This window comes from Lepus europaeus, assembly GCF_033115175.1.
Source record: "Lepus europaeus isolate LE1 chromosome 21 unlocalized genomic scaffold, mLepTim1.pri SUPER_21_unloc_5, whole genome shotgun sequence".
Classification (NCBI taxonomy): Eukaryota; Metazoa; Chordata; class Mammalia; order Lagomorpha; family Leporidae; genus Lepus; species Lepus europaeus.
Genome location: NW_026909010.1, coordinates 127,189 through 142,316, shown reverse-complemented (window position 1 = coordinate 142,316; position 15,128 = coordinate 127,189). Strand labels below are relative to the sequence as shown.

The 15,128-nt window shown below is 41.1% G+C and overlaps 1 long non-coding RNA gene across 1 annotated transcript in view; it reads right to left on the bottom strand.

Annotated features, from left to right (window-relative positions):
* Window positions 1–15,128, bottom strand: part of LOC133754343 (uncharacterized) — an 82,360-nt gene that overhangs the window by 31,531 nt on the left and 35,701 nt on the right. The gene's annotated exons all lie outside the window — the stretch shown is intronic.

Below are 15,128 nucleotides of genomic sequence, written 5' to 3'. Positions count from 1 at the left end.
CTGTGTAAACACCAAATGGACAGGAACTAAGTATTTCAGATACTTCTGGTCCCATGTTTAATGCACCAGGGATGAAGTACTTAGAATCTGGTGACAATTTCAGCCATTAATAAAGAAGCAACAGAAGTCTGGTGTAGGCTTACAGAACAGTAAGCACCTGCCATTTGCTACAACAGGTCAATGAAATCCACTTGCCAGGTAGCATGCGAATAATCACCACTACAAATGCAACAATGTGAGAAGGAGGAATGACAGTTTTGCCCGTACAGCGGGCATTCCTGGAAGACTTCCACAATTGACTTGGATACAACAGGAAAGCTACAAGCTCAAATCCAAGTTGATAGGCCTATGATGTCTCAAATCATACAAGCCTGGGAGGCTCCACTATGAAAGCAAGGATGCAGATAATGTATAGTGCAGTTTTGCTACATTAAAAGGCAGTAGAATTTTGGCAATCAACATAGCTCAGTTGGTCCGTGAGGTTAGGCCGGTAGCACAGATATCAACAGTGACCCACCAAAGGAGGTACTCCAACATAAGGATATGGATGGTCCAGTTTAAGGCCACACAAAGTCCATTAGCAATTGGTGATGTCCCAAGAATTGGTAGACATGTGAATTTCAAGAAGGCCTTGAGTGAGGGTGGACTGCTCAACAAGTAGGATGATCACAAGTTCTGCCCCCTGAAACACATGACACTACCCCTGTATCTGGAAGGAGGTATCTGATGTGAGATGACTGATGGTGGCTCTCCAAATAGACAAACTGTCAGAGGCTGACATCCTCATTAAGGACACAGACTCCTCAGGGTGTGGGTTTGTCTGGGCTCTGAAAATACCACTTCCATTTAACAAGAGATTCTCAGTGGCTGGAGGCCAGGACCCAGCTCATGATGCCGAGGGAGGTAGTCCAAACTCTCTGTGAATCAAACAGTAGTGTCACTAAAAGCTCAAAGCTAATTTAAAGTCCTTTACCCATGTGACCCTCAGAACCAAAAACTATCCATAGAGTAGCCATCAGCTTTTTCTTTGGAAGTATGCCTGACCAAGGTGCATCCTTGTGGGTGACTGGTGAGATAGGTGGGTCTTAGCGTTCACTAAAGGTGAGGAAATTGGTGTTATCAGAAGGTGAAAATGTGCTGGACTTCCTTGGTTGAAACCAAATCACTGAGGAAAAGGAGATATATGTGGATTTGTTGGGGATTTTTCTGAATTCCTTTTTCAAAATGTAGACCAAAAATTTGAGGTTGCAAGCTCTCATCTCGTATGGAACTAAAGTCCACACCCACTCGGTCAAGAACTCAGTTGCTGATGTTTGAGGCCCATTTTTCCTCCTCCTCTTGATTATCAGTTGAAACAATGTCCTCAACATAGTGTCACAGGTGGATGCTAGGTGACAACTGAAGGCCAGCCAGATCCTGTTAACAGACCATGAGCCCTGGAGGACCATAGAGGCAGCCCACTGGAAGTCTCATAAAGGTGCATCATTGGCCTTTAAATTAAAAAGTAAATGGTGGGGCTGGTGCTATGGTGCAGCGATTAACGCCCTGGCCTGAGCGCCAACCTCCCATATGGGCACCGGTTCAAGATCCGCCTGCCCCACTTCCCATCCAGCTCTCTGCTATGGCACAGCAGGTAAGGCTTCAGATAACAATGCTTCCATTTCATTTTGTAGGGCTGGGTCATGCCCCAGCTACTGTATTTACAGTCTAGATTCCTCCTATGGTCCATGGATAGACAGTGGGTGATGTTGGAAGATCTCAGGACTCTGCAACCCATGTAGGAGAAGAAGATGGAGTTCCTGCTCCTGGCTTCACCTTGGCTAATCTGTAGCTGTTGCAGCCATTTGGAGAGTGAGGTAGTGGGTTGGATGATATCTCTATGTCTCTCCCTCAATAATATTTTTTTCCAAACAAAAAAATCATTAAAATATAACAATGGACAAGGAACTGTGACAGAGCTGTTAAGATGCCATTTGGTTTACCCACGCTCCATATCTGAGCACGTGGATTTCAGTATAATCTTCCTGCTGTCAGGTTTCCTGCTAATGTACACTCTGATAGAGAGCAGGCATTGGGTCAGTTACTTAGGACTCTTCCACCAATGTGAGAGAGCTGGATGGAGTTCTTGGCTTCTGACTTTGGCCTAGCCCTTCCATAATGTTTGCAGGCTTTGGGGGTGAGGCCAACAGATGGAAATATATTTCTCTATCTCACACTACCATTATATTAATCAGAAATTAAAGGCTTGAATACACTGTATTGGCACAGAAATTAAAGACATCATTTTTGGTGGCAGCATCCTATCACAGAGTATCTAGGATCAATATCTGTCGCGCATTCAAATCCAGGTTCCTGCTCATGCATACCCTGTGAAACAGAGAATGGCTCAGACTTGCTCCGTTGCCACTCAAGTGGAGTGATCCAGCAAATGGGAAATCTGTTTTCTTGTCTTTCAATGAAACATAATGAATAATGCTTAAGTAAGTGAATAAATAATTCCACTGGGTCCAACGCAGCTTGTTTGGGACTGTCCTAGGGGCAGCTTTGCCATTCGGGGTTGGTGGCTGCACATACTCACTGAAGAATCCCTAACAGCCTCAGTAGCTCTTTTTTATTTTTAACTGTACACTGTCCATTGAAACAAAGAGGCTCCTGCTGTAGTGTGGTGTTTCACATGCTCTGGACACCCACTGCAGTAGAAAAAGGGACAGTTTATGTTCACTCTCTGTGCCAACATGGCACCATCTGTTTGTGCTTTCCAGACAAGTTGGACAGGATCTTGATGTAGTTCAGTGAGAGCTGCCAGCTGCCAACTCTGTTGCCCAGTGATTTATAGACTACTTCCTGTCAGGAACACAGCAAGGTTGCCCTTCTCAATGTGTCCCTGCCCAGTCTTTGAACAGGCTTTGTGTCTCCATCCACAGCAAGATGTGTACATCTGTGTGGACTTCCTTGGTGTCTGAGATACGGCACTTTACCATCTGAGCCAGTTGCAGATGAGGCATCAACTTTCTTAACCATGTCCTGGGTGGTACTTGGCAGCATGTGAGGGGCAGCCAGCAGTCATCTGGTGCATCCAGACTCACCATCCCACCGCACACAAGACTCTGCATTACCCAGGTGGAGGTACAAATGTCTGAAATGACCCCATGAGACCATGATACTTATATGCTGCTGCCAGCAACACTCTGCACACAACCTTGAGTATAGGCCTTCCCTTAAGAAGCCTCACTGTCTCACTGGGAGTCTGTGGAGGGACACGGAAAGCAGTGATAAACCAAAATATTGAGGTTGCAAGCTCTCATCTCCTATGGAACTAAAGTCCACACCCACTCAGTCAAGAAGTCAGTTGCTGATGTTCGAGGCCCATTTATCCTCCTCCTCTTGATTATCAGTTGAAACAATGTCCTCAACATAGTGTCACAGGTGGATGTTAGGTGACAACTGAAGGCCAGCCAGATCCTGTTAACAGACCATGAGCCCTGGAGGACCATAGAGGCAGCCCACTGGAAGCTGTCTGGGTGCATGCACCCATTAGCAATGGTAGTGCACAAGTCTACCAGGTACTACTCTAATTCCCACATGGCAAACGACAGAGAAATTTTCCACAGGTAACCTTTAAGCCTTTTTGACATGCTCTTATATTTATGACATTACATATTCCTCTACACAACTATTAACAATAACTGAATTCAACAACATTGTAGAATACATGATGCTGTGCACGGAAAAATCTAAACACTCCACCAAAAAATGGGTCAAGATGAAAAACCAATTCAGTGACGTTACAGTTTACAAATCAACATACAGAAACAGTAGCTTTTTTATATTCTAATAACCAACCTGCCAAAAATGAAATCTAAAAATTAATCCCATATGCAATAGGGACAAAAATAAAACATTTAGGAATAAATGCAACCAATTAAGTGAAAGATATCTACAATAAAAATTCTAAAATGCTGAAGAAATAAATCATCAATGACTCCCAAAATGGAAAAATATCACTTGCTCATGGATTGGAAAAATTAGTATAATTAAAATACCTATATTACTTAAAGCAACCTACAAAATAAATAAAATTCCTATCAAACACCAATGGCATTTTTTACAGAATGAGAAAATAATCCTAAATTCCCTTAAAAAATCACAAAATATCAAAAATAGCTAAAATGATCCTGTGCAAAATAAAAAAAAATCAACTTGGAGGCATAAGAATACCTGACTTCAAAGCTTACTACAAAGCTATAGCAATCAAAGCAGCATGACAGTGGAAATTAATTAATTAATTAATTAATACAAACAGGTAGAGCCAATTGATTTTTCATGAAAGTGCCCAGACTATACAGTGGAGAAAAAGTATAATCTATTCAGTAAGTGGTGCTGGCAAAATTGGATGCATATACGTAGAATTGAATATTACAGTACTAAAAAAATGAAATTCTGTTATTAGTATCAAAATCATTGCAACTGGAAGACGTCATGCTCATTGAAACTATCCTGACATGGAAAGACAAATACTAGATGTTCCCCTTTATACATGGGAGCTAAAATTTTCTTTTAAAAAAAATCAGACAACAACAAAAGAAAATCAGAAAAGAAACTAATGCCTGTGTGTACCAGTATTGCTGCAAATACAGTTTTGTGAAACTTTGTTTTATATCTTTTTCAAACAAATTCTTAAGAATGATTGTTTTAAAATTTACTGTGTATGAGTGTGGTAGACATTTTTATAGAAACCTTTGATTTCATAGACAAAATCTTGTAAGTACAACTTTTGGATTATAGCAGTTCTTCCCCCCATACCGCCCTCCCACCCACAAACCATCCCAACTCCTACTCCGTCTTCCATCCCATTCTTCATTGAGATTCATTTTTAATTACCTTTATATACAGAAGATCAATTCTATACTAAGTAAAGATTTCAACAGACTACACCCACACTGAAACACAAAGTTTAAAGTACTGTTTGAAGACTAGTTTTACCGTTAATTCTCATAGCACAACACATTAAGGACAGAGGTCCTACATGGGAAGCAAGGGCACGGTGACACCTGTTGTTGATTTAACAACTGACATTCTTATATTTGACATTAGTGATCACCCTAGGCTCTTGGTCTTGAGCTGCCAAGGCTATGGAAGCTCCTTGAGTCCACAAATACCAACATTATTTAGACAAGGCCATAATCAAAGAAGAAGTTCTCTCCTCCCTTCAGAGAAAGGTACTGACCTCTTTGGCGGCCCTTTCTTTTCCCTGGGATCTCACTCTCAGACATCTTTCATGTGGGTGATTTTTTGCAATAGTGTCTTGGCTTTCAATGCTTGAAATGCTCTCATGGGCTTTTTAGCCAGATCCGAATGCCTTAAGGGCTGATTCTGAGGCCAGAGTGCTGCTTAGGGTATTTGTCATTCTATGAGTCTGCTACGTGGCCTGCTTCCCATGTTGGATCATTCTCTCCTTTTTTAAGTCTATCTATTATTATCAGCAGACACTTGGTCTTATTGATGTGATCCCTATGATACTTAATGCCATCTTACTAGTCAAAATGATCAGTTTCAGTTTATAACTGATCATAAAGACAGGACATTTATTGTTTGATTATTTTTATTGCCCTTGCCTATATTCTTCATTACTAGGGGAACTCTTTATTGAGTGAACTATAAAGCTCTCATGAGGTAAAGTAAAAAATACACTATTTAAAAAATAAAAGATTTAAAAAGAATGACAATCCCTCACTTTTTATTTTATTTTTTTGCATTTTCATTACCTATTTATTTATTTATTTTAAACTTTTATTTAATAAATATAAATTTCCAAAGTACAACTTATGGATTACAATGGATTTTCACCTCCATAGCTTCCCTCCCACCTGCAACCCTCCCCTCTCCCGCTCCCTCTCCCATTCCATTTGCATCAAGATTTTCAATTATCTTTATATACAGAAGATCAATTTAATATATATTAAGTAAAGCTTTCAACAGGTTGCAGCCACACAGAAACACAAAGTCTAAAATACTGTTTGAGTACTAATTATAGCATTAATTCACATTGGACAACACATTAAGGACAGAGATCCTACATGAGGAGGAATTGCACAGTGACTCCTATTGTTGACTTAACAATTTGACACCCTTGTTTATGGCTTCAGTAATCACCCTAGGCTCTTGCCATGAGTTGCCAAGTCTATGGAAGCCTTTTGAGTTCGCCAACTCTGATCTTTCTTAGATAAGGTCATAGTCAAAGTGGCAGTTCTCTCCTCCCTTCAGAGAAAGGTACCTCCTTCTTTGATGGCCCATTCTTTCCCACTGGGGATCTCACTCGCAGAGATTTTTTTTTTTGCCAGAATGTCTTGGCTTTCCATGTCTAAAATACTCTCATGGGCTCTTCAGCCAGATCCAAATGCCTTAAGGGCTGATTCTGAGGCCAGAGTGCTGTTTAGGACATCTGCCATTCTACGAGTCTGCTGTGTCTCCCGCTTCCCATGTTGGATCGTTCTCTCCCTTTTTAATTCTAACAGTTAGTATTAGCAGACACTAGTCTTGTTTGTGTGATCCATTCGAATCTTAGACCTATCAGTGTGATCAGTTGTGAACTGAAATTGATCACTTGGACTAGTTAGATGGCATTGGTACATGCCACCTTGATGGGACTGAATTGGAATCCCCTGGCACATTTCTAACTCTACCATTTGGAAGCCCTCACTTTTTAAATTTTTGGTTTGTTAAGAACAGTGTGCAAATTGAAATGTCTCTGTAGTGATTCTCAAAAAAACAGTAAAATCCCAAATATGAAAAACAGCTTATCTCGTATTCATTGTATTGCTCTGATGCTATTCAATTTCACATACACATGAAAACATATAACCATTTTTCTTGATTAAAGGAAACAATCTAAAATAAATATCCATCACCAACTTAAAACACAGCATAGTAGCCTTTCGACTGAGCATGACAAGAAAGAACAGTTCAGTTATTTACAGGCTCTGGTTTTGCTTGTCTTAATTAACCATTTTCAAATACCATAATATTAGTTGTGACATTAATCATTTAAACCCCTTAACTTTATACACCAAGTAACATGTTGCTGTTTTTACTTACATTTTATCAACAAGAGTTGTACATATTTATGGGCTAGTGTGACATTTCAGTACTAATATAAAATTTGTACTGATCAAATCTACATTAATCTTTTGACATTATTTTAAGGACAGAGCCTTAAGCTCCTTTATTTCATTTTCTAACAACAGATATAATGGATCACTGTGAGCTACACACATCCACCTGTGTGATTCTAGGAAATTACTCAATAATCTAATGCTACTGTGATAATCATCCGTATCCACTTTTCCACCTAGTTTTAGTATTGCAATTGGTTTCAAAAGCAAAACATAGAATCAATAAGGGGGAGGGAGAAAAAGAGAGGGGGGGGAGAGAGGGGGAGAGGGAGGGAGGGAGGGAGGGAGGGAGGGAGGGAGGGAGAGAGAGAGAGAGAGAGAGACAGAGAGAGAGAGAGAGACACCACCCATCTAGTAGTTCATTACCCAAATGCCCAAAATACTCAGGGCTGATCTGACCCAGGCTGAAGCTGGGATGGTCTCCAATGTGGTAGCAAGAATCCAACTACTTAAGCCATCACTGGCTGCCACTGGTATCCTGAGAATTGTCTTTCCCACTATTGCCAAATGTCTACCCTTCAAAAAACTTTGACATACCTTCATATAGCCCTGGCTTCCAGAGCAGGAGGCCACAGTCCCCTGTCTTGACCCCATTACTGCATGGTCTCCTACTCCCCAATCACCACACATGCCAAGCTCCTGCTTAACTCCAACCACAGCATCTGCGCTACACCCACAGCTGTCCCATCTGCGTAGCAAAAATGCTGCCATGTTGGGACCCTCGGGCTGGAGGGTTGGGGTCAGTGCTCCGCGGAGTGAAGCCCCAGGCGGTTCCCATGCAGTCAGTGGTCGTCATGGCCCCTGGCGGCTAGAGAGGCACAAAACTGCCAGCTTGGCTCAGAGAACTTTCCTTGCTGTTGCTTTTGTTAATTTTAGCAGTGCTTTTTCATTGTGCTATGTGCAGTCAAGTGGGGTACAGGTGAGACACCAGGATTCAATAAATTTTACCTCCGGGAACATATCCTTGTGGGCGCCGCTATTCATCCAGGCTGTGTACAATGCAGCCTGGGCATTGACCTCAAATGACACTCTGGGAACATTGCTTGATCTCACGGAGCAGCTGGAGCTGCTTAGCTTTGATGAAGGAGATGGCACGGCAGAAGCCCACTTGGAGATGTTATTAGGAAATGTGCACGCCCAAAAAGATTCCAAAAGAGAGCAAGAATTAGCAAAGATTCCCAAGAGAATTTTGCCAAAAGGATATGAACAATATCTAATTAGTGGGCGGTGGTGGACTCGTCCTCGGTGGGCCCCGCAAGTGGGAAAATATTTACCCCCTCTAGTGATTATTCAGGTAGTGAATTACTGCGTGTGAGAGGAGGTTGGGATAAAATGATCAAGAAATTTATAAAAGAAAAATTGTCTTTAAGTTAAGAAATGAACTCTCTGTGACCTTTCATAAAAGTGCAAAAATGATTCTCACGGCACATGTAGATTGAAAAACCGAAACCACTATTGTCTCACATGTGAGTTAGAATGTCCTGCTGATTAATGATTGTAATCATAATTTCTTTCCCTTGAAGCCTGTATTTGCTTTGCCAAGTTCCGTGTAAAAGCGGTACAAAAGCTTATGCCTTGCAGCAAATAAACGCAGCAGCATACTCAAAGTAGTGTGTCTGTCTGTCATTCCCCTCGCCGATTTCTTTCCTCCTAAGAGCCTTCGCCCTCGTTCTCCCTCGGTCTGCTGACTCTGTGAGAGTTGGTCCGCGGCACATCTGGTTTAATGGATCCAAATGAAGACACTGGGAACCCTGGCCCACCAGGGTTACCAAACATGCACTCACTGGACATAAAGGCCCACATCTGAGGCAGAAGCAACCTGGATAACCACATGTCCAAAACTGAAACTGGATCATTGTTACACCACATATTAAAATCAACTCAAAATGAACTGAAAGTCCACACAGAAGATCTGAACACTTACAATTTATAAAATAGAAAATTCCTGGACATTAGCCTGAAGAGTGGTTGCTTATGTGTTAACAATTAAACACAGAGAGCAAAAGTAAATAAAAGGAAATGAAACTACAACTAGTAAAGCAGTAAAGCAAAGATCAATGAAATGAAAAGGCAAACCAATGAATAGGAGAAAATATTAGCAAACCATATGTGTAATCAAGAGAGTAATACAAGGAATGCATACACTAAGAAGCAAAGAATACAATTAAAAAAGTACAAAGGACTGAATCAATGTTTTCCAACAAAGACAGACGATGTACCCACTGGGTATGTGAAAAAGTTCTGAACATTGCTATCATCAGCAAAATGCAAATCAAGATGACAATGTTTATTATCTCATATCTGTTAAACAGCTACTATTAAAAAGTTAAAAGATAACAAGTATTGGGCACAATGTAGAGAAAACAGAACATACAGTATTGGAGGGAATATAAATTGTACCATCCATTAGGAAAAGCAACATGGAAGTTCCTCCAAGAAAATTAAAAAAGGAACAACTTTTATTAGCCACAAATCCAAAAGAAAATCACCATCTCAAAGAACTGTCTGCACCCCCACATTCACTTCAGCATCATTCACAATTTCACGATACGGAAATAACCCAAATGTTTGTTGACGGACCCATAAGGAAAAATGGGATACACACACAGTGGAATCCTCGCCAAACCTTAAAAAGAAAGGAAATACTACTACTTGTCACAACATGGATCCAAAAGCATGGAACTATAGAACATTACAAGGGGTGAAGCAAGACACAGAAATAAGAAATACTACATGAGCACACTTACATGTGAAATATACAAAAGTCAAACTAACATAGTCAGAGATCAGGATGGTGTTTGTGATGAAGTGGGAGCAGGAAAATGAAGAGATGTTAGTCAAAAGATACAAATATATGGTTATGGTTCTGGAGCTGGGGTGTAAAAGCATGAGCCTCCACCTGGACAGCCACCATCTCCTTTGGGCACCAGACTGAGTCCCAGCTGCTCCACCTCCCATTTACCTCCCTGCTATGGGAAAGCACTAGAAGATGACCCCATGACTTGGGCCCCTGTGCCAAAGTGGGAGACCTGGGGCCAGCCCTGCCACTGAGGACATTTGAGGAGTGAAATAATGCATGAGATGTTTATCCCTCATCATCTCTCTCTCTCTCTCTCTCTCTCTCTCTCTCTCTCTCTGTCTCTGTCTTACTCTCTTTCTCTGTTTCCTGCCTTTCTTTTTCTTTATTTGACAGGTAGAGTTATAGACACTGAGAGAGAGACAGAGAGAAAGGTCTCCCTTCTGTTGGTTCACTCCCCAAATGGCCCCTACAGCCGGCGCTGAGCCGATCCGAAGCCAGGAGCCAGATGCTTCCTCCTGGTCTCCCATGCAGGTGCAGGGGCCCAAGCACTTGGGCCAATCTCCACTGCCATCCCAGGTCACAGAAGAAAGCTGGACTGGAAGAGGAGCAACCGTCACTAGAACCCGGCGCCCATATGAGATTCCGGCACCACAGGTAGAGGAGCGGGTAACCAGTTCACACTATATTCTGTACTTGTAATTTCCTAGGTCAATGTTCTTAAAAATCACTACAAAAAGGACAGGGGTATAAATGAGTGAGCAGGTATCATAGGAAGAATTACTATGCTGCTAAAGCTGTACTGAATGATTGCATGAAGTATGTATACCTTAAATAAAAGCTTTCTGGAAAAACACATAAATAAATTAAAAAAATTAAAAAACACTGTAAGAGTGATAAATTTGTTAAGTAGCTTCATTGTACTATCCTTTCATAGTGTACTGTAAGTACCAGCAGAGTCGAAAGGTTTGTGTGAAAAAGCATTATAAAGATGAGACTCATATCAAAACACACATTGCATGCCTTGAATATATAGAATTTTTGTTTCTCAGTTATATTGTAATAAGGCTGGAAAATAAAACATGCAAAAATAGGTCCCTATAATTAAAATGCAAATAAAAATTAAGGAACTTAGGTTAATACTGTGGGGTTTTGGTAGGCTTCATGGGACAGCAATGATTTTTAAATCATTCATGATTGGGGCTGGCACTGTGCCGTAGCAGGTGAGGCCACCAAACGCAGTACTGGCATCCCATATGGGCACCGGTTCAAGTACTGGCTGCTCCACTTCCCATCCAGCTCTCTGCTATGGCTTGGGAAAGCAGTAAAGGATGGCCCAAGTCCTTGGGCCCTTGTACCCACGTGGGAGACCTGGAGGAAGCTCCTGGCTGCAGGCTTCAGAGCAGCACAGTTCTGGCCATTGCGGCCAACTGGGGAGTGATCCAGCAGATGAAAGACCTCTCTCTCTCCGCTTCTCCTTCTCTCTGTGTGTAACTCTGACTTTCAGATAAATAAATCTTAAAAAAATTCATGAGCTTGACTAAATTTCAGGCAGTTTATATCTTGAAAATACAGATTTGAGAATTCTATCAAGAGAATATTTAAGACAATATCCAAGTAACATATTACACTGTCATCTCACCTCCCTCAAACTGAAAACTCAGAAATAGAAAAGGAAAGGAAGTGTATCTGAAGGAAACCAGGAAAGTGAAAAATGAAATGAGAATTATAAATTACTATATGCTATTTTCCCACCGATGTGTGTACATTCCTATGTGCATGTAACACAGTTACATATTACAGGCAGGTTGAGAATTAGCCCAACTAAACCATGGAACTGAAAATGCAGGGCCTGCTTCATCAGGATGTGACCAGTGACACTGCAACTGTACCAAACTCTAAAGAGTATACTCCCTGCTGTCGAAATTCTTACTGAATTTAACTTGAATTTGTGCTTCGTAAATGAAGTCTGATAGGAAGATGGGGCCAGTGCACAGTCTGAGCTCTCACTGACTCACTGGGACAGGTCTTGGTCACAGTCCTCAGGTTCACTGCCCTGAAAAGCCTTCCATTTCCCATCACGGGTGACCACTATGGCCCTTGGTTCAAAGCAATACTTGGTTGTGGGCACATTATGTTTACAGAACACACGTTTGGGGAGGCACCATGGTAGTGTATCACCTAAACTCAATCTAAATTCCTAGGGTTTCCATATTTAAATGCATGACAATTTTTAAACAACACAATCTGCATTTTCAGTTCCTACTAGGAGCTACACATTATGGAGTTAGTTCTGTCAAGGTTTAGAATTTACACTTTCTTTTAATTTTCACAATGACATTCTTTCAGTTTATTTTATAATCACAAGAAAGGAAGGAGGAAGGAGGGCAGGATGCTGGGGGGAGGAGAGGAAGGTGGGAAGTATCACCACACTCCTCAGCCTCTGTATATGAAATACATGATATCTGTTCACCTTTATATAAATAAAAATTATTTAAAAAAGAAATTTAGCTGTGAAAACTGCAAGATGAAATATACAAACCAAATGGAGATTCCGTGTATTTAAGTTGAAGAACAAACCAAAACATGACAATACCAAAATATTAAACCAGGATGCTCACAGCAGTATGGCAGGGCTTTCTTCGTGGAATGAGTAGCGGTACAGATCTACAGCATCTTAGTCACCAGGGGTGTAGCCTCTGCCAGGGTTAGAGGTGCTCACTCTGGACTTGCTTCACTGGAGCAATAGGTGGCAATGTCTTCACTGCTCGGGTTGCTTTACAGCCCATTTTCATGAATGGCAGGACCCCAGCAGATATCATGAGATATTTTACTGGAAAACTGTGGATCCCATTACATTTATCATGTTATCTCTATGTACCTCAAAATGTAGGGGTCTGCCAAGAATTACTCAAATTCTACCTGCACAGAGCAGAGGGCTATACACCATGAACAATTGTCTACCACAAGAATATTTCTTGGGGACGGCACTGTGGCAGAGCAGGAAAAGCTTCTGCCTGCAGTGCTGGCGTCTCATAAGAGCACTGGTTTGAGTCCCCACTGCTCCACTTCTGATCCAGCTCTGTGATATGGCCTAAGAAACTGGAAGATGACCCAAGTGCTTGGGCCCCTGCACCCACGTGAGAGACCCAGAAGAAGCTCCGGGCTCCTGGCTACATATCAGCTCAGCTCTGGCCACTGCGGCCCTATGGGGAGTGAACCAGCAGATCGAAGATCTATCTCTTTCTCTCTCTCTGCCCCTACCTGTGTTGTGTGTAGCTCTACCTTTCAAATAGATAAATAAATCTTAAAAAATCATTCTTTTCCTATTTGACACTCACATGTCATCTTCCACAGTAATCAGGTGGGAAAATCAACCAAGGTGATTCAATAGGGTAGGGGGGTTACCAATCACATAGAGCTCAGTGTTAGAGCAGCAATTTTAAATTTAACATCATATGTAAGAAAATGTTTACAAAGTTTAAATGTCTTTGAAAGCTGCACTCTGAAAACTACACATATACCAATTCATTGAAGGATTTCCTGGACTCCATGCCTGTTCTCTCACTACAGCACTTCAGTAGAAAAGCTTCAAAATATTTCCAATATTGAACTGCAAGTCAGTTTTAGTTTTCCCATTCATAATTATTGAGGCCTACATAACTCACAAAATTGTATAAAGGTGAAACAAAGGCATCGTTTGTAGCAAACTCTGCATCTAGTTTTCCCCCTTAGATGTGACTTTAGTTAAACAGAAAAAGCATCTTAAGATGCTTGGCATAAACCACTCTAATTTTGGAATTTCCCCAGAAAGCATCTATATTTTAACTTCTTCTTAGTAGTGCACTAGTAGATGCTAGCCTAGGATTTTTGTGGGAGATGCTAAAGTTTAATGGTGGTCACATGAGCAGAGGTGTGGAAAAGGTGACAGAATTGAGACATAAAAGCGAAAAGCAAAGAATCACATATTCGAGTGGCTTTGAGAAGGGTGCAGGGACCAGCCAGCCTTTGAGATGCCTGGTGATTGTTATCAGAGGACATCTGTGGATGGGGAGCATGAGAAAACAAAAGAACAGATTTTTCTTGGTGTGTTGTGTGTGAGGGAAAAGAATTATGGAATCAAGGAATCCAGTTTGAAAATAGCCAAAAGGAGAAAACCACGGGCAATATAAACAGGTCTAGCTAATGATGGGAGAAAAAGCCAAGACCTTCCTGAAACACGGTACAGAGATAAGGCTGTCTAGGATGGGAAGACCAGTGAGAACAAACGCTTAGACTTAACATGGGGTCATTTCAACTTCTGGATCTGAACAATCAGCACTAACAGGAACAGCAAGAGTGGATAATGAGGAAACTGGAACAGCCATGAGGGCTTGCCCCAAAGGGTGGTTTTTGAGTAGTTACTGGTCAGCATCTCATTAGATGAGGTTCAAGGAATGATCCTTGGGTGTCAACACGAGTAACTGCTAGCCAGAAGGAGGGGAGACTTAATTCACCACATACTGTAAGAACCAAACCACAAAACACAATACCTAAAGATTTTGAAATTCTGTGTTGTTTAAAACACAAGAACAAATAAGGATTTCATTTCATCAACCAAAGTTTTAAAACCAATTATATGGCAACCATTGTGGATACTATGCAGAAACAATGCCCCTGCCTTCTCAGACCTAAAAATGCTCTAAACATATCATAATCCAAATGATTTCAATATCTCATATTTCAAAATCTAATTCAGAAGTAAAAAGAACCTGTATAGAGTTATTCAGAACCTTATAGTTTTATAACTGAAACAAATATACTTAGGAAGTAATGCTGACTTCTACAAATTTCGGTGCCATCCTCTGATCTAGGTGCTTCTGATGATAAACAGAGTCCCCATATTCCTAGTTAATGCAATAATATGACTGGGGCATGTAAATTTTACATGATATGTCTCCCCACATAACCACATTCATTAACACAATATAACAATGTATTCCTCAGGAACTTTTTCATAAAATTAGGGAAACACTGGATAGCACAGAGGCAGAATCAGATTTCAGTGGGGCAATAACAACAATATACAACCATCTTTTTGGGTTTACCACTCAATGCTATCACTGCTGTGTGGCAGAACCTTCAATGCCAACTGAGATAAGCTATCTTAGCAAATTAGG